Source organism: Ixodes scapularis, unplaced genomic scaffold (assembly GCF_016920785.2).
Source record: "Ixodes scapularis isolate PalLabHiFi unplaced genomic scaffold, ASM1692078v2 PGA_scaffold11__112_contigs__length_91849675, whole genome shotgun sequence".
Classification (NCBI taxonomy): domain Eukaryota; kingdom Metazoa; phylum Arthropoda; class Arachnida; order Ixodida; family Ixodidae; genus Ixodes; species Ixodes scapularis.
Window position 1 is genome coordinate 69,700,884 of NW_024609837.1, and position 18,802 is coordinate 69,719,685.

The window sequence follows — 18,802 nt, forward strand, 5'->3', positions numbered from 1 at the left end:
GTTTGTATAAACATCACACAAAAGAAACGGTGTTCGATATCGATATGACGACATAGTTATTTAAGGACATACCTCGAGCATGCTTGAATCCTGTTTCCTTCAGAGATGTAAACTTCTAAGAGTCTTTGTATTACCAATGGGACATCACTGTTTCCGAAGGAAGACTCAGGTCTCAGACAGTGTCTACAGAGTGTCTTTTATACGATGTATCAACTGTGGGAGCGCGGCTTGGGACCCTGTAGTGTAGTTTGAGCGGGTTAGAGTTTTGAGCTAAAACAAACCTTAGGCAACGTACTGACTTGGAGGAATGTGTTTTATTTATTTAATACTAATTTGCATATTTTTTGGAGCTGCAGTCAAAATACAATTACAGAAGCATGCAATATACACGTACTCTCCACGGGGTATTTGGTAGGTGCGAAGAGGCTGGCCGATCAACTTCAGGGTTGCTTTCATACCAGGAAAAATATATTTCAACTGGCGAAGAGCGGTCGCTGCTGCAGACCTCGTTGAAACCCATAGGCGGAGCGCAAGTTCGTCTGCTTCTTGCGCAGGGGATTGCGATGACGTCGGAACGCCGAGCCCTGATTGGCTCCGATGGGAAGGACAGTGTGTAAACATCAAAGCTAGCTGCGTCGAGGTCTACTCCCCAAGCAGCACGAATTTTGGCCAAGCAATGGCCAATGTCTGGCGATGGTCTTTTGGCCAGTGGCCAGAGAGTGGCCATTCATTGGCCAATGCTTGACCGATGGCCAGTGGTCATTGGCCAATGGCCAGATAAAGGCCAGTCACCGACCAGTTTCTCTCCACTGTCTGGCCACTTGGCCAAGGGCCATTGCCAGCCATTGGCCGATGACTGGCCGACTCTGTGCTGCTTGGGGATCAGTATCGTTCCAATCAGAGCCAATCAGAGCTTGGCGTTCTTACGTCGCCACAAGCCCTGCAAAAGAAGCAGACGAACTTGCGTTCCGCATACGGAGGAAAACAGAGAGAGACGAAAAAATGGGAGCGCGTGGGGAGGACGGAGCGCCGAGCTCCGATTGGAAGGGTTAGTGTATAGACGTAAAGGCAAGGCGCCTTCATCTCTACACACCGTCTCCCTCCAATGAGGGCGAACAAGAGCGCCGTCTGCTCCGCGAGGAGTGTCTCGCGTTCGAACGCTGGCGTCCGGAGCTCAAACGCTCTCCAAGAAGGAGCAAAGACGAAGGGCAGCTGGGCTCTCCGTCCACCTGCTATCCACCATCACACTGTTTACAAACAAGCTCGCGTCTACTCACACGGGGTGTGGGCACTGCGCGTGTGCAGAAACCAGATTCGCCCGAGGCGAGGTATCTGCATGCGCATGCGCAGTACCGACAACAGCGCTACCGCAGAGGTTCACGTCAGAGAGCTCGACGCTCTGACGACACCATGCGTTCTCATCTCCTCCTCTCCCACAGTTTCTCTCCGCGTAGCATTAACTATGATAGCGTGGGTAGCTAGGGCTACGTTTGCTCGTTCAGCGGGGCCACTATTTGCTCGTTATTATACGAGACGCAGCGGTCGATGTCGTCCGTCGCACACACGAGCGCGCGCGTGGCTATTTATTATTTATTTATTTATTTATTATTTATTTAGTATACCCTCAGGGCCAAAGGCATTAGAGAGGGGAGTGGTTACAATCAAGAAGAAATTAAACAAACAGAGTACAGCAAAAATGGTTTATACAAATAAACAAAAAATGGCATATAATCATACAATGTTAGCTAAGGCGTTCTTGAAGTGATGGGAGTCTTCGATAGTGGCTATTGAAGCAGGAAGGCGATTCCACTCGTCAGATGTGCGTGGCAGAAATGACTGAAAGAAAGCGTTAGTTCTGGCTGATGGAATTCCAACCTTATTAGCATGATCAAACCGAGATGAGATGTACTGAGGAGGTAAAATAAGTTCGTCGTGCAGATGTGAATGGTAAAACAATTTATGAAAGAGACTGAGACGAAAAGCTTTACGGCGAGATGCGAGAGATGGCAGGCTGAGGCTAGACTTCATTGAACTTATGCTCGCGGTTCGGTTATAGTTAGAAAGTATAAAACGAACAGAATTATTTTGGACCATTTCGAGTGAGTTTATTAGGTTTTCTTGGCTGGGATCCCAAACTGACGCGGCGTATTCCAATTTAGAGCGAATTAGTGTGGTGTAAAGCAGTAGTTTTAATGACGAAGATGCTCGGGCAAAGTTACGTCGAAGGTATCCCAACATCCGGTTAGCATTATTAATCACGTATGTGGTATGGGCGGTCCAAGTCAGATCATGTGAAATATGAATGCCAAGATACTTGTATGAGGATACAGGGTCAAGGGGTATGTTATTAAGGCAGTATTTTGGCAATTGGCAAGGTTTTCTGGACACATGCATTAGTTTACACTTGTTAAAGGGCAACTCCGCTTCTTTTCCAGTAGTGCAAAACTATACAGTTCTCTTTGTTATCATCTACAAAACCCCCATGGCTAATATTACGACGGAATTCCGCCTAGAAGTTCATTAAAATCGCTGTCGAAGTTTGACAAGCACGACTCCGCTGGTTTTGGATGAGACGTGCGGGCCAGACAACACTGCCCGGCTGCATTTCCGCTTCCTCCAAATTCCTTCTCCCGGCACGTCCGCGACGTCATCAAACATGTACAACTTCTTTTTTTTAAATTTTGTTTTCTTTCCCGGGGAGAGCACGGGTGGCGCCAGCGCCGTGAAAGACGCGAGTGACACGCTCGGCCGGCCCGGCGCTCGACCATTGATACTACTGATAAGCCGATCGCCTCGTTGAGCGCGGCTTGCGTTACATCGCATACTTTTGAACACCAAGTAAAAGGAGGAGAGAGAAGCTGCTTTTGTAAGAATTTTGAGTGACAGGTTAATCTTCTATAATCTTCTGGGAGGAGAATAACGACGCCTGTGCTAATCCAGGAGGCACAAAGGATGATCCTGATAAGAGGGGAGCTCCTTCTTCCCCTTGTATATCACGTGGGTGTACATGCTTAGTGATGCCGAATATACAATGTTGTCCGGCTTTGCCACCGTTTCGGTTTCGGTTTGTGATCATGGCTAGAGTAAAATTACACGAAAAATATTTTATTTTTCGCGAACCAAAGGACTTGGGATTGTTTTTGAGTGCTTCAAAAAGCAAAATCGGCCACTATCTCAAAATTTTTGAAATTAAGCGGAGTTGCCCTTTAATATTTAATTCCATGCGCCATGCTTCGCACCAGACAGAGATAGCGTTAAGGTCAGATTGAAGGCAGATTATGTCATTATCGCAAGTTATTTCACGAAAAAGTACGCAGTCATCAGCAAACAAGTGAATGTGGGAGGAAACAGTTGACGCGAGATCATTAATGTAAATAAGAAAAAGAAGAGGACCAAGCACCGAGCCTTGCGGTACACCAGAGTGGACACTGCGCGGCTCGGATGTTAGATCGTTAGCTGAAACAAATTGTGAACGGTTAATAAGAAAGAATTCAAGCCACGTGAGAAGTTTGTGATCAAGGTTTAGTTGACGCAGTTTATAGAGCAGCAGCTTATGACAGACCTTATCGAATGCTTTGGAAAAATCTAAAAAAATGCAATCTGCTGATGATGAGTGGTCGAGGATGATATTCATTTTATACAAGACAAGGGGCCCGCGCGTCTCCTTCCGCATCTCGAGGGCGACGTTGATAGGACGTCCCTCGTTAGATGCGAGGGGACGACCTCTCGACGCTATCTCTTCTTCTTTCTTTGCGGCATCAGTTCTGAGGCAGAAACGGGACCACCCACGAGCGAGCGCGTGGCGGATCCGGTGTCCCCGTTCCCGCATCCCCGTCCGCGCTCTAACTTGGTTTCGACTTGAAACGGACCGCGGCGGACGTTACAAGCCATCACCATAGCCAATCCGGTGCTCTGAACTCCACACGTGACCTACCGGTTGGGGCGGAGCGACGCGTCGAGAGGACAGAGTCACGTGACAAGCGTCGACCGCCGGGTTGGCTGAGGCGGCGCGTATTGCTAGTTGCGGTCCATGTTATAATGATCTAGAGTGTTTTTTTTTTTTTTTGTTTTTTCTTATGAGGTTTGATGTTACGTTCTAAGACGCCCAGATTCGTGATTGAGAAGCAACAGCGCGAATATACCGGTTCATATTAAAAGGAAAATATATGTATAAACGGTATAATTACGTGCATAATGGTTCTGCCAATTAACTAGGGAAAGAAACCACAAAAAAGGAACTCTGGTGACTTTGCCGGGAGGACGCTTTAATTTGAGAGAGATTAATAGCGACTTTAATTACGGACTGGGTTCCCAGAAACTCAAGTTCAATACGGTGGATGAGCTTAAACTTTTATTTTTTCTGCTATTCAGCCTTCACCAGCCGAGCGCCAATTAGGGGCATATAGTAGAAGCGCGTTGAGTGATTTTCGGGGGTTAAAATTTCTACTCGCGGGCTATCGTCAGTTTATTCTTTTTTTTATATTCTAGAAAATGGAAGTTTATTACTGAAGCTAAGTACTAGTGCATAAGGTGCGTTCATTGTGGGTATCCAATTTGACACGATAAACTTTACCCGCTCGTGTGGGTAACTCCGAATCGAAATCGCGTGATTGCATCAACCGCAGGAACGACGGATAAATTCAAAACAAAACATTGGCGGCCAGAAATGAAAACTAGGTAGGGAAACAAAGTCAAATTTGGGCGTTTTACGTGCCAAACCAGTGACGGGCATCTGGCACGCCCTAGCGGAGGACTGAAGATTAATTTTGCCTACCTGGGGATGCTTTGACGTGCAACCGAAAACTCGGTTACACGGCGCCTTTTCCGCAATCAGCCTGCGTCAGATTGTGGGCAGCTGGGCGGGGATTTGAACCCGCCACCTGTGGATCCGTAAGGCCGGTGCTTTGCCTCGTTGCCAACCAACGCGGCTATAGACATTTTCTTTTTTTTTTCTTTATTGGGCACGTTTGTACAGTTTATTCAACACTCATTCGCTGCAAATGCATGCGACGTCAAGATTTTACCGCCCAGCCTCATGCGGGCGCGCTAAAATTCCTTCATATTTGGGAGATCATCAAACAGTGGTGCCCAAACGCGCGATGTTTCTTCAGACCGAGAGAACGCTGGTATAACCTGCGCAACCATGCACCTCGATGAAATACCCTCTTACTGTCTCGAGTTCTACATCTGCATGTGTGTGGGCCATACGGGATTTCCATATGGAATAGAGGCCTAATGCAAGGAACATGTCGTAAGGCACTTGACCGTTCTTGTCTATAGGAAGGTAGCGAATTGTATGGGACGTAACAGATAGCTCTTTCTTCAGCGTCCGCTGCATCACGTCCCAGAATAACATTGCGTCCCAGCGTAGTTTAAACACATGTTCCACTCTTTCTGGTTGCTTGCACAATACGCAGTCAACAGACCAAGGCACAAATATGCCTCTGTCTCTGAGCCATGTTTTACAGGTAACGTGTTGCTGTGAAGTTTAAAGAAAAAAACTTTTCACCGCTGGAGGAACACACAATTTCTCGACACGGCAGAGAACATCCTGCAGGATGTTCTCTGCCGTGTATAGTGACAGGCCATGGCCAGGCCTGTCACTATACAGCGAGCGATACAGCGGTGGGGGGAACAGTACTTCGATAAGGTCTTGAGACAGTTTCTTTCTAGTGACAGTACTCAGGTACTCGATGGAAAATCTGGCCTTTAAGAACAGCGTCGCATCTCGGACCTCTTTCAGAAATCCAAACAGGTGCGTGTGCTCATCGTGGTTGCTACCTACTATTACTGCCGGTAAAGAGCTTGCAAGTTTTGTTTGTATTATGGTTCGTATGAATGGGTGCGTCTGATCTCGCAGAAAAACAAACCTCGACACAAGCTGTCGAACGAAACGTTCGACTCCGCCATCCTTCACCCGTCTGAACAGATTATCTCCCTTCATTTTTTCCCAGCTTGACTTCCAGAGGAAGGTCACGAAGACCCTATGGAACTTTTGTTGGTTAGTGCATGCACAATGCATTACTTGTAAAACGTACCATATCTTTGCTACCAATAATATATTGCATACTGTTGCTCGCGCAAATATTGAGAGGTCTCGGTTCGCCCATTTCATAGCCTTTCTATTTAAATCTACTGCCTTGTGTGCCCAGCACTGTGGGCTGTTCCTAAAATGTTGGAGTGGAACGCCTTGGTACTTGCACGGCGTGCTAGTCCAAGTCATATTTTGGTATCGATCTGGTTTTGTCCCGCAATCTCCGTACCATATTCCGCTACTTCTTCCCCCATTGAAAACCGCGACTGTAATATCACAGAATTCATTAGTGGCTGCAACTGCTTCGTTGACACTTTGTTTATCCGTACAAAACATGGCGACGTCGTCGGCATACGCCAGCAGCTTGATCTCCACTTATTCTAGCGCAAAGCCGTGAATCATTTTATCCTCCTGAACGCTTAAACAAAGCGGTTTTATGTACAACGCAAAAAAACAATGGCGACAGTGGGAAGCCTTGTCTTACGAAAGATAGAACCGGTATACTTTTAGTTACTGCGTTATTTATAAAACATCGTGTTACGCAACCATTGTAGGCCATCTGCACGCCCGTCGATATTAGCGTGCCTACTTTGATTTGTCCTAGTATTTTCAGCATGACATCATGCCGCACGCGATCGAACACCTTTTCAAGATTGATCTGAATCATGGCAACTTGCCTCTCAGAGACTGAGCCGCATTCCAAAATGCTCCGCGCAACATAAACATTAGTTTGTATCGACGGGCCTTTTGTGCCACACGTTTGATGGTCCCCTATGATATTTTTATCACATTTTGAAGTAGTCTTGTAATGATTTGTGAGAGTATTTTATAGTCAGTATTACAGAGTGTTATCGGTCTGTACCCGGTCACTTGCTGTCGTATAGTTTCTTCTTCAGATTTCGGTATCAGAATTAGGTGTGTTCGCGTGCAGAAACGAGGCGCCCGCTTTTTCTGGTACGCGTCACGAAAAACCTCTAATAAAAGGGGGCCAAGGTCGTTTTTAAACGTTTGGTAAAATTCAGCACTCAGCCCGTCAGGGCTTGGTGCTTTCTGTCGTGCTAGCGTGTCCAGTGCGTGTTCTACTTCTCCTAGAGTAATATCTCCTTCGAACCAATCTTTGGTAGCGTCGTCTAACTGAGGGATACGTGAAATAAGGTTATCCAATTTTGAGTAATATCTTGGGGTTGGGCGTTCCCCAAACAAATTTCCGAAATATTCGACAAATGCTTTCCTAGCTAGCTCCTGATTGTTGCTAATCGTTGCCTTATACCCTATTTCGCTCATTTCTTTTGCCTTGGCGTATTTTCTTTCGTGCTATAAGCGTGCTTTGTGGGTTGTTCACCTGCTATAGTCGGATGCAACCTGAGAACAATCTTTTAGCTCCACCCACAAGCGCATTGCGCCCATCTGAAGTGCCTCCGCCGTCGAGAAAGTAGTTCGCTAACAACGTTGCTTTTTCTTCCTCCAGGAAACGTGTCTTAAACTACTACAATATTTATTTAATTCATTCAGGACATTTAAATAAGTTAGAATACGTTTTTGTCAACGAAATAGCTGTTTAGTAAAGAAAGAAAGTCATGTCCAATCTACCGTCTTCCCAATTCATTTTCTGTCCAAGATACTGTCTAACATACCGTCTTCTCACCTCTCAGCAGTGCTAAGCCTCGCGCCCGCTTCGAAATTTTCGTCGGCGATAGCGTCGCTGGATTCTCACGTTGTCGCGCAAAAACAGCTGCAAACGCAAGCCGATACCATTAAGACATCGTGGCGTAACCTCGGGCACGTAAAACACGGTGAAAGAAAGCAGAATAATTGTCACGAGAAACTAGCGTCGCGTTGCTAAGGCCAGCAGCCATGTTGATCTTTTTTTTTTTTTTTTTTCAAAAGGATCGCGATCGGTTTACGGAATCGTGACGTCATGAAAACGATTGGCTGGCGTTTCTCGGCGTGGGATTACATTTTCCTCTGAGAGGCATTTCCGGTTTTCTCTTAGCTTGCAAGCGACTATATATATTTTACTGACCGGGAGCGCAACACCGCGCCTTGATATAACTTATTATGCAACTTTTCTAGTTCTGATTTTAGGTATTTTATGTCCGCCGTGTGCACACCTATGTCTTCGCACTTAGCGCTACAAAGCACCTGCAATTATTTTTTTGAGCTGACGTTCGCGTGTTCGCGTATTGATCTTTAGGCTGCTCGATCTTTCTATGGCAATCTGTTTTACTCCCTCTTAAAAATTTTCCCAGTTTTCCGCAGAACAACCGTTTTTCCACGAAAGTGTTTGTAATCTTTCGGATACTTCAGAAATAAATTTGTTATCTGTGAGCAGTTTTGCGTTCATCTTCCGCAAATACCGATCGACTTTCGGGTTATTTTGTCTTTTTCCTCCCACCATGACAGCCACCAGGCAGTGGTCCGAGAAAAAAAAAACTGGTTTAACTTCATATCCGTGCAGATGATGCGTTATCTCAAGTGACACATAGATTCTATCTCAGCGCGCCCGCGACGCCCCTTGAAGATGAGTGTAACGCAGTCTAGTGCTTTGAATCTGCAAGTCACCTACATCTACTAGCCCGCCGCGCTCAATTATCTCCGTCAGTGCTGCACTGCCTTTATCGCTAACCGCGACACCGGGAATCTACCGTCTTTGTTGCAGACACAGTTAAAATCACCCAGCAGCACAGCTACTCTATCGCACTGGAGATAAATTTGCACGTTGCGAAGGAAGTCCTCTTTGTCTTTAGGATTGTTTGGGCCGTAGACACAAGCTATCCGCCACTATTGAGCATATAATGCGAAATCGCAAATAATCATCCGACCTTGACTGTCTGTTCCAACGCGAACATTTGAAAGGGGAACACTTTTCTTCGAGAACAAAAGACGTCCGTCCGACATACCCTCTGCGTGACTTACGCATACTTTGTACTGGACAAGAAAGGGTCGCAATGCAGGGGCTATAATCTCATCTTCGACCATTTTAGGCTCCTGAACTGCTAAAAAGTCCGAGTCTTTCATCATAAAGAAGCCTTTGTAACTCATGTTTCTTTCTTGAGTGAACCCCACGAACATTTCAGGTTGTAAAACATAATGTTTTTTCTCCGTGATCAAACATTCCCATCTTTCTTAAGTCTTGCACTATAGACGGTTCCCAGCTTTGCCCGTCCCCCCCCCCCCCCCCCCTACACTACTTAAAGGAGCTGTGCAACGATATTCAATTGGAATGTTTTTCTCTCTACACGAGCTTACTGGCACACCTGGGACTCAAGGATACTCACACGCAACGCCACTGGCCAAGAAACACCTTTGTTGCGGTGTAATTTCAAGGACATAAGCGATCATTTTCATTCAATCTCTCCTTTGCAAAATTTAATGACGTAACTCGGGGATCGCAGTACACCCAAGTGACGATATTTGAATGCGGTTCATAGATTGGACCCGAGCATTGCGTGGGCACTCGACTTGGGCTCGTGACAATTGCTAGCTCGAGAAGCATTCGGGTTGTGACCCGTGTCCAATCGCTGCAACGACGACAACAGCCGAGCCATAACAATGTCTGGAACTCAGCGCGTGTCCTGCGCTTTGCCAACCCTAGAGCCACTAAATAAGCTGCGCTTAGAGTATCGGCACTCCGTTCCTGGACATTGTTGTGGGCGCCGCCATTTCGGCTCGTATGCAGAACAGACGCAACGGCCGATCGTCATGATTCAAAAGTGCGACTTCCTCAGCATTAGATTCGGTGTTAGGAAGGTCACGTAATATTGCTTTGCTCTGTCGCGAACGGTTTAAACATTTGTGGAGGGCAGAAAAGCATTTCCTGTGATTTCAGATAAAGCTTTAGATAACTGGCAACCATGATTTTAAGCCACAATATGGCCAAGTGTCGTTACTCTGAAGCGTAGCTTATTTAGTGGCACTAGCCAACCCCAGTGCGTGGCTATGATCAACACTGGCGGCATATAATCGGCTCCAGATCACGTGGCCGCTTGTTCTGGCTGCGAGTTGAGGGGGTGAACGCTGCTCGTTTTTCTTTAATTTTTTTCTGGGACTTCTATTGCGTGGGGTGAAAAACGAACGCGTGTTTCATAGGTCATTAACGTTAGGGATCCGTTTTAAGCGGTATTTGTGCAAAGTACAAAAATTGTTGCATTGCTCCTTTAACGGGTTGTCATGGTGACTTGCTTTTCTACTTTTCTCGAACACGACTAGTGATCGGTCCAGCATTGTCCACCCGTTATAGTGAGTCCCTTCGCTGTCGAACAGTTGACCCGACTTGGTTCTTGGAGGCCGACCGCAGCCTCTTTGGCCTTTCCGTGCGCTTTGCTGTTGTGTCTGCCGTTTTTAGCCTCTTCGGCTCACCCTCCTTACCGTGTGCGGCAGGAAGGGATCGCTTGAGGGGTCCGTCTATACACCCCATCACCTCGTCGTTTCCGTTGCTGTCGCTCGTGCCTTATACGCCACTGGTGACTGCAGGGGAAGGAGGGAGGGGGGAGGGGGGGGGGGGCTGGGGCTCGCTTGGTGCCTTGACTTTGAGCTGGCCGGTACTTGGATGAGAGCAGGCAGTCAACTGCGACGGCGTTTCTCGTGGTTATTGAGGAGCCGCAGGTAGGCGTTCCCCCTCCCCGGTTCCTGCCGTCTCCCGCGCGGCTTCCTCGGTCTTGTACTGATCCATTTAAGCTCCATGTCTTCGTCTTTTATCGTCACATTTGCTGCAGACGCGTTTGTCTTTATGCAGTCTTCTTGGGTGTGCCCAAAATGTCTGCAACTGTCCCAACGTGGGATCCGGCACTCCTTTCGGATGGGCCCAACCCTGCGACATCGCAAAGGCAGCGGGGGCCGACAGGGGGCGACAACGAGCACCATACCCCCTGCCAGACGAACCTGGTGCGGGAGGTTTTCTTTGGTTTTGCCTTCCTTAAGAGTCAGGCGTGCCAGCCTTGTCGTCAACTGAACGCCTTAAACCCTTCCACGTGCCACTTTTTTCTCGTGACTTCCTCAACTCTCCCGTAGGGCTCAAACGCTGTCTTCACGTTGTCATCGGTCACATGGTAGGGGACCCAATGGAGTCTCAGACGTACCTCGGTCTTGTCCAGATCAATTACGAGGCAGCGCTTTCCTTTGACGAGAAGTTCCTTCGCACTTACCAGTTTGTGCTTTGCGGCCTAGGGAATGCAGGGTAACCATCCAAACATGGTTCATCTGGTACGAACCGCATGCCCCAACCTTCTTGAGAACTCCGACGGTTTCCAGGCTGTTCCTGAAGTCTTCGATGCGGTATTGCCGCCCGGAAATATCGCAGTGTAGAAACATAAAATCAAGAACGTTAACTCCCATTGCCAACTGGGGCAAGATGATTCGGTAACCTTTTTCCCGAGAGTCCGATGTAGCACCGTGGCTATCAATAGCCGTTGATAAAGCTCCGGGGGAGCTCATGATTTCCGTCCGCACGCCACGGCAGTTAGAAGAAGAATCCTATAGACGTTTTTTGTTTCCTTTCGTTCTCAGTCACGTCGGTTCCGTATGTGGTTTGTGGGAAGAAAAAAGTATAAACCATTTCATCTTGGAATATCCGAAAAAATATAGGTGAGGCAAAACAAGAATGTGTGACAATCACGCAATCTTCGTAAACACCTTCCCGCGGCGTGAAGAGATCAAAATCATGTTTTACCGCATACCAGAAGTGACGACATTCAAAATGGCTGCGCCCTTATGGAAAAGGTGTACAGGTAGAAAGAGAAAATTAGGCGATAAAGATACGAGTAGATGACACACTGAGTTATGATTTACGAAGGCTGATTTAGATAATAAGAAGTGCACAATGGAAGCAGAGAATCTGACGGCCGCAATAAATTGCTCGTAGAAGTAAACAATAAACGCGGATGTATATTCCAGGAGTGTGGCTTGTCCAGTGCTAGCTAGACAATTCTAAAATAAACACAGAATGTTTCTTAATGCTTTTATATCTTGAATAAAATATTATTGTTCAGCTCGGAAATAGGAATTGCAGGTGTTTCCAAACCGCGTTTCGAGTTTTAAAATTGTATGAAATATTATCATCTGTTTTCGAATGGCTGACTGCTCGTACCGCGTGCTTCTCGTGACAGCCAAGTGACGCGTGTACATAGTTTTTTTTTTTTATTTGTGTCCTGGCATAACCGCTTCTATACTCACAAAGCCTGGCAGTTCGACGACAGAGCCATGGAGTGCCCGGTCGCAGATTTGGAGCGCGAGGAACGGTAGCACAGAGGATCAAAGAACCATTTTTCGGAAAACCTTGGTGGGAACGCACAGCTTTTGCAGTGGTGAGGACACAAAACACACTTGCTCGCTCAGGAGAAGTGTGTTTCGGCGTCTCGCCGTAGCGGGGCGCCAGTCACGTGGCGCTCCTATCGCCCGTTGTGTGCCGCTCCACATTTTCCATTTCGGCGGCCGCTTCCTGCGGTGGTCTGCCAGGCTTTGCAAGTATATAGAAGCTATGGTCCTTTTAAGTTCTTTTTGGCATTATTTGGTACTTTGATACACCCTAGTTCATTTCCTACGATATCATCACCAAGCAAGAGCATCGTCTAGCCACTGTTTCCTAGTGTCGGTGAGAGAGTGAGAAAGGGGGGGAGTAGAGTCACTAAATAACGCTTCCAGAGTACCGCATTCCTTTTCTTTGGCACTTTGCCGACAATGCAGTCGCTCTATCCAACAATATTCTGGTTCGCTGCGGCATCATTGGACAGCGGCAGTCACGTGGGTCACTATCATCATCATCGCGTTTTCTCGACGCCACCATCTTGGTCCGCGCACGTTGAAGCGTTGAAGTCCGTTTCTCAGCACGCGCGTTTTCCGTGAGATACGAACAACACGACCTTGATTCGAGTTGATATGCGTGCTTAGTTCAGGGTTTCCTCAGTATTCCGCATGACATCCAATTCAAAGCGTAGCTTTGCCCGTGCCATACGAAGAACCGATGCCGCGGAGATTCGCGTTTGGATCTCGACGTATAAGCGCGAGACCGCTACCATGTGAAGCATCTAAAGTGTCGCAGTGTAGTTTGTGCAACAATGCCTGCTTGCTGTGGGTTCGGGTGTGCCAACAGGTCAGAGAATGGGAAAAGACTCTTCCGCATTCCGTTGGGAAAGGGCGCGACAGCGAGACGTAAAGCATGGTTAACCGTTGTAAACCGAAAAGATTTCAAGCCCGGCGCGGGAAGCAAGCTTTGTGAGGTGAGTGCGTTTAGCAGCTGTTCTGCTCCGCGTATCGCTTTGAAAGTCCTCAACCATCGCCGACTGAACGTGAGAGCGGCTACTTCAGGCTTTTATTATAATGCCTTCTAGGATCACTTCGAGCAGTCTCAGTTCGAAAACCACCGAGCCGATGACAGGAAGCTGCTTAAACAAGATGCAGTGCCTACTATTCTTGGCTCCGGGCGTAACTCAAACGAGCTAAAACGCAACAGAAAGATGCCAGTGAAGCAAGTTTCAGCCTTTCTGTCAGGTATGTGAAAAAAAATAAAAAATAGAGATTACGAGTGGCACTGACGTGCTTTTGTTGAACTGTGTTGGTAACTGACACTCCCTGAAATAACCTTTCAGACACCGTGCGGACAGACTCTCCCGCCTCTGACTGCCACAAGACCTTGAGCCCAGAAAGCGCAACAGGTTACAGTGAAAGTAAGTCTGCCTCCACAGTTTCTGTGCACATCAAATAGCTGTCATGATTTAGGGTGGCCCAACACCGCTTATGTGTAGTCCTGTTTGCTTCCCATCTTCTGTGCAACACATTAACGCGCACACTTTGCGCAGGAAACCCTGACGGAGCTTTCTCGGGCTGCACAGTTGAGACTCCGAGCAACAGTGCCACGTTGGAAGGTTGGGAAGGCACTCTGTTCTTTTGTTTGTGTTTTTTCTCTCCATGCAATAACCTTTCCAGACGCCATGCCGACAGAGTCTCACGCCTCTGACTGCCACGAGACCTTGAGCCCAGGAAGCGCAGCGGGTTACACTGAAAGTAAGTGGGCCTCCACAGTTTCTCAGCACATCAAATAACTGTCATGATTTAGGGGGGGCCTGACACTGTTTATGTGTAATCCTGTTTGCTTCCCATCTTCTGTGCAAAGCATTAACACGCACACTTTGCGCAGGGAAACCTGACAGAGCTCTCTCGGGCTGCACAATTGAGACTCCGAGCGACAGTGCCGTGTTGCAAGGTTAGGAGGGCGCTGTGCTCTTTTGTTGAGCTATGTTGGCAACTGACTCTCCCTGCAATAACCTTTCCAGATGCCATGTCGACAGACTTTCACGCCTCCGACTGCCACGAGACCTTGAGCCCAGGAAGCGCAGCGGGTTACAGTGAAAGTAAGTTTTCCTCCACAGTTTCTCCGCACATCAAATAACTGTCATGATTTAGGGGTGGCCCAACACCGCTTATGTGTAGTCCTGTTTGCTTCCCATCTTCTGTGCAAAGCATTAACACGCACACTTTGCGCAGGGAAACCTGACAGAGCTCTCTCGGGCTGCACAATTGAGACTCCGAGCGACAGTGCCGTGTTGCAAGGTTAGGAGGGCGCTGTGCTCTTTTGTTGAGCTATGTTGGCAACTGACTCTCCCTGCAATAACCTTTCCAGATGCCATGTCGACAGACTTTCACGCCTCTGACTGCCACGAGACATTGAGCCCAGGAAGCGCAGCGGGGTACAGTGAAAGTAAGTTTTCCTCCACAGTTTCTCCGCACATCAAATAACTGTCATGATTTAGGGGGGGCCTGACACCGTTTACGTGTAATCCTGTTTGCTTCCCATCTTCTGTGCAAAACATTAACACGCACACTTTGCGCAGGGAAACCTGACAGAGCTCTCTCAGGCTGCACATTTGAGACTCCGAGCGACACTGCCGTGTTGCAAGGTTAGGAAGGCGCTTTGCTCTTTTGTTGAGCTGTGTTGGCAACTGACTCTCCCTGCAATAACCTTTCCAGATGCCATGTCGACAGACTTTCAGCCCTCTGACTGCCACGAGACCTTGAGCCCAGGAAGCGCAGCGGGTTACAGTGAAAGTAAGTCTGCCTCCACAGTTTCTCCGCACATCAAATAACTGTCATGATTTAGGGGGGGCCTGACACTGTTTATGTGTAATCCTGTTTGCTTCCCATCTTCTGTGCAAAGCATTAACACGCACACTTTGCGCAGGGAAACCTGACAGAGCTCTCTCGGGCTGCACAATTGAGACTCCGAGCGACAGTGCCGTGTTGCAAGGTTAGGAGGGCGCTGTGCTCTTTTGTTGAGCTATGTTGGCAACTGACTCTCCCTGCAATAACCTTTCCAGATGCCATGTCGACAGACTTTCACGCCTCTGACTGCCACGAGACCTTGAGCCCAGGAAGCGCAGCGGGTTACAGTGAAAGTAAGTTTTCCTCCACAGTTTCTCCGCACATCAAATAACTGTCATGATTTAGGGGGGGCCTGACACCGTTTATGTGTAATCCTGTTTGCTTCCCATCTTCTGTGCAAAGCATTAACATGCACACTTTGCGCAGGGAAACCTGACAGAGCTCTCTCAGGCTGCACAATTGAGACTCCGAGCGACACTGCCGTGTTGCAAGGTTAGGAGGGCGCTGTGCTCTTTTGTTGAGCTATGTTGGCAACTGACTCTCCCTGCAATGACCTTTCCAGATGCCATGTCGACAGACTTTCACGCCTCTGACTGCCACGAGACCTTGAGCCCAGGAAGCGCAGCGGGTTACAGTGAAAGTAAGTTTTCCTCCACAGTTTCTCCGCACATCAAATAACTGTCATGATTTAGGGGGGGGCCTGACACCGTTTATGTGTAATCCTGTTTGCTTCCCATCTTCTGTGCAAAGCATTAACATGCACACTTTGCGCAGGGAAACCTGACAGAGCTCTCTCAGGCTGCACAATTGAGACTCCGAGCGACACTGCCGTGTTGCAAGGTTAGGAGGGCGCTGTGCTCTTTTGTTGAGCTATGTTGGCAACTGACTCGCCTTGCAATAACCTTTCCAGATGCCATGTCGACAGACTTTCACGCCTCTGACTGCCACGAGACCTTGAGCCCAGGAAGCGCAGCGGGTTACAGTGAAAGTAAGTTTTCCTCCACAGTTTCTCCGCACATCAAAGAACTGTCATGATTTAGGGGGGGCCTGACACCGTTTATGTGTAATCCTGTTTGCTTCCCATCTTCTGTGCAAAGCATTAACATGCACACTTTGCGCAGGGAAACCTGACAGAGCTCTCTCAGGCTGCACAATTGAGACTCCGAGCGACACTGCCGTGTTGCAAGGTTAGGAAGGCGCTTTGCCCTTTTGTTGAGCTATGTTGGCAACTGACTCTCCCTGCAATAACCTTTCCAGATGCCATGTCGACAGACTTTCACACCTCTGACTGCCACGAGACCTTGAGCCCAGGAAGCGCAGCGGGTTACAGTGAAAGTAAGTTTTCCTCCACAGTTTCTCCGCACATCAAATAACTGTCATGATTTAGGGGGGGGCTGACACCGTTTATGTGTAATCCTGTTTGCTTCCCATCTTCTGTGCAAAGCATTAACATGCACACTTTGCGCAGGGAACCCTGACAAAGCTCTCTCAGGCTGCACAATTGAGACTCCGAGCGACACTGCCGTGTTGCAAGGTTAGGAAGGCGCTTTGCTCTTTTGTTGAGCTATGTTGGCAACTGACTCTCCCTGCAATAACCTTTCCAGATGCCATGTCGGCAGACTTTCACGCCTCTGTCTGCCACGAGACCTTGAGCCCAGGAAGCGCAGCGGGTTACAGTGAAAGTAAGTTTTCCTCCACAGTTTCTCCGCACATCAAATAACTGTCATGATTTAGGGGGGGCCAGACACCGTTTATGTGTAATCCTGTTTGCTTCCCATCTTCTGTGCAAAGCATTAACATGCACACTTTGCGCAGGGAACCCTGACAAAGCTCTCTCAGGCTGCACAATTGAGACTCCGAGCGACACTGCCGTGTTGCAAGGTTAGGAAGGCGCTTTGCTCTTTTGTTGAGCTATGTTGGCAACTGACTCTCCCTGCAATAACCTTTCCAGATGCCATGTCGGCAGACTTTCACGCCTCTGACTGCCACGAGACCTTGAGCCCAGGAAGCGCAGCGGGTTACAGTGAAAGTAAGTTTTCCTCCACAGTTTCTCCGCACATCAAATAACTGTCATGATTTAGGGGGGGCCTGACACCGTTTATGTGTAATCCTGTTTGCTTCCCATCTTCTGTGCAAAGCATTAACATGCACACTTTGCGCAGGGAAACCTGACAGAGCTCTCTCAGGCTGCACAATTGAGACTCCGAGCGACACTGCCGTGTTGCAAGGTTAGGAAGGCGCTTTGCTCTTTTGTTGAGCTATGTTGGAAACTGACTCTCCCTGCAATAACCTTTCCAGATGCCATGTCGACAGACTTTCACGCCTCTGACTGCCACGAGACCTTGAGCCCAGGAAGCGCAGCGGGTTACAGTGAAAGTAAGTTTTCCTCCACAGTTTCTCCGCACATCAAATAACTGTCATGATTTAGGGGGGGCCTGACACCGTTTATGTGTAATCCTGTTTGCTTCCCATCTTCTGTGCAAAGCATTAACATGCACACTTTGCGCAGGGAACCCTGACAAAGCTCTCTCAGGCTGCACAATTGAGACTCCGAGCGACACTGCCGTGTTGCAAGGTTAGGAAGGCGCTTTGCTCTTTTGTTGAGCTATGTTGGCAACTGACTCTCCCTGCAATAACCTTTCCAGATGCCATGTCGGCAGACTTTCACGCCTCTGACTGCCACGAGACCTTGAGCCCAGGAAGCGCAGCGGGTTACAGTGAAAGTAAGTTTTCCTCCACAGTTTCTCCGCACATCAAATAACTGTCATGATTTAGGGGGGGCCTGACACCGTTTATGTGTAATCCTGTTTGCTTCCCATCTTCTGTGCAAAGCATTAACATGCACACTTTGCGCAGGGAACCCTGACAAATCTCTCTCAGGCTGCACAATTGAGACTCCGAGCCACACTGCCGTGTTGCAAGGTTAGGAAGGCGCTTTGCTCTTTTGTTGAGCTATGTTGGCAACTGACTCTCCCTGCAATAACCTTTCCGGATGCCATGTCGGCAGACTTTCACGCCTCTGACTGCCACGAGACCTTGAGCCCAGGAAACGCAGCGGGTTTCAGTGAAAGTAAGTTTTCCTCCACAGTTTCTCCGCACATCAAATAACTGTCATGATTTAGGGGGGGCCTGACACCGTTTATGTGTAATCCTGTTTGCTTCCCATCTTCTGTGCAAAGCATTAACATGCACACTTTGCGCAGGGAAACCTGACAGAGCTCTCTCAGGCTGCACAATTGAGACTCCGAGCGACAGTGCCGTGTTGCAAGGTTAGGAAGGCGCTTTGCTCTTTTGTTGAGCTATGTTGGCAACTGACTCTCCCTGCAATAACCTTTCCAGATGCCATGTCGGCAGACTTTCACGCCTCTGACTGCCACGAGACCTTGAGCCCAGGAAGCGCAGTGGGTTACAGTGAAAGTAAGTTTTCCTCCACAGTTTCTCCGCACATCAAATAACTGTCATGATTTAGGGGGGGCCTGACACCGTTTATGTGTAATCCTGTTTGCTTCCCATCTTCTGTGCAAAGCATTAACATGCACACTTTGCGCAGGGAAACCTGACAGAGCTCTCTCAGGCTGCACAATTGAGACTCCGAGCGACACTGCCGTGTTGCAAGGTTAGGAGGGCGCTGTGCTCTTTTGTTGAGCTATGTTGGCAACTGACTCTCCCTGCAAT

The 18,802-nt window shown here is 48.2% G+C and overlaps 1 long non-coding RNA gene across 1 annotated transcript; it reads left to right on the forward strand.

Moving 5' to 3' along the window:
- The first annotated feature begins 13,428 nt into the window (after positions 1-13,428).
- Positions 13,429-13,874, forward strand: LOC121835143. The gene is made up of 3 exons (XR_006077494.1): positions 13,429-13,519; positions 13,618-13,695; positions 13,828-13,874. It is a non-coding gene; the product is annotated as an uncharacterized LOC121835143 (long non-coding RNA).
- Positions 13,875-18,802: the final 4,928 nt, after the last annotated feature.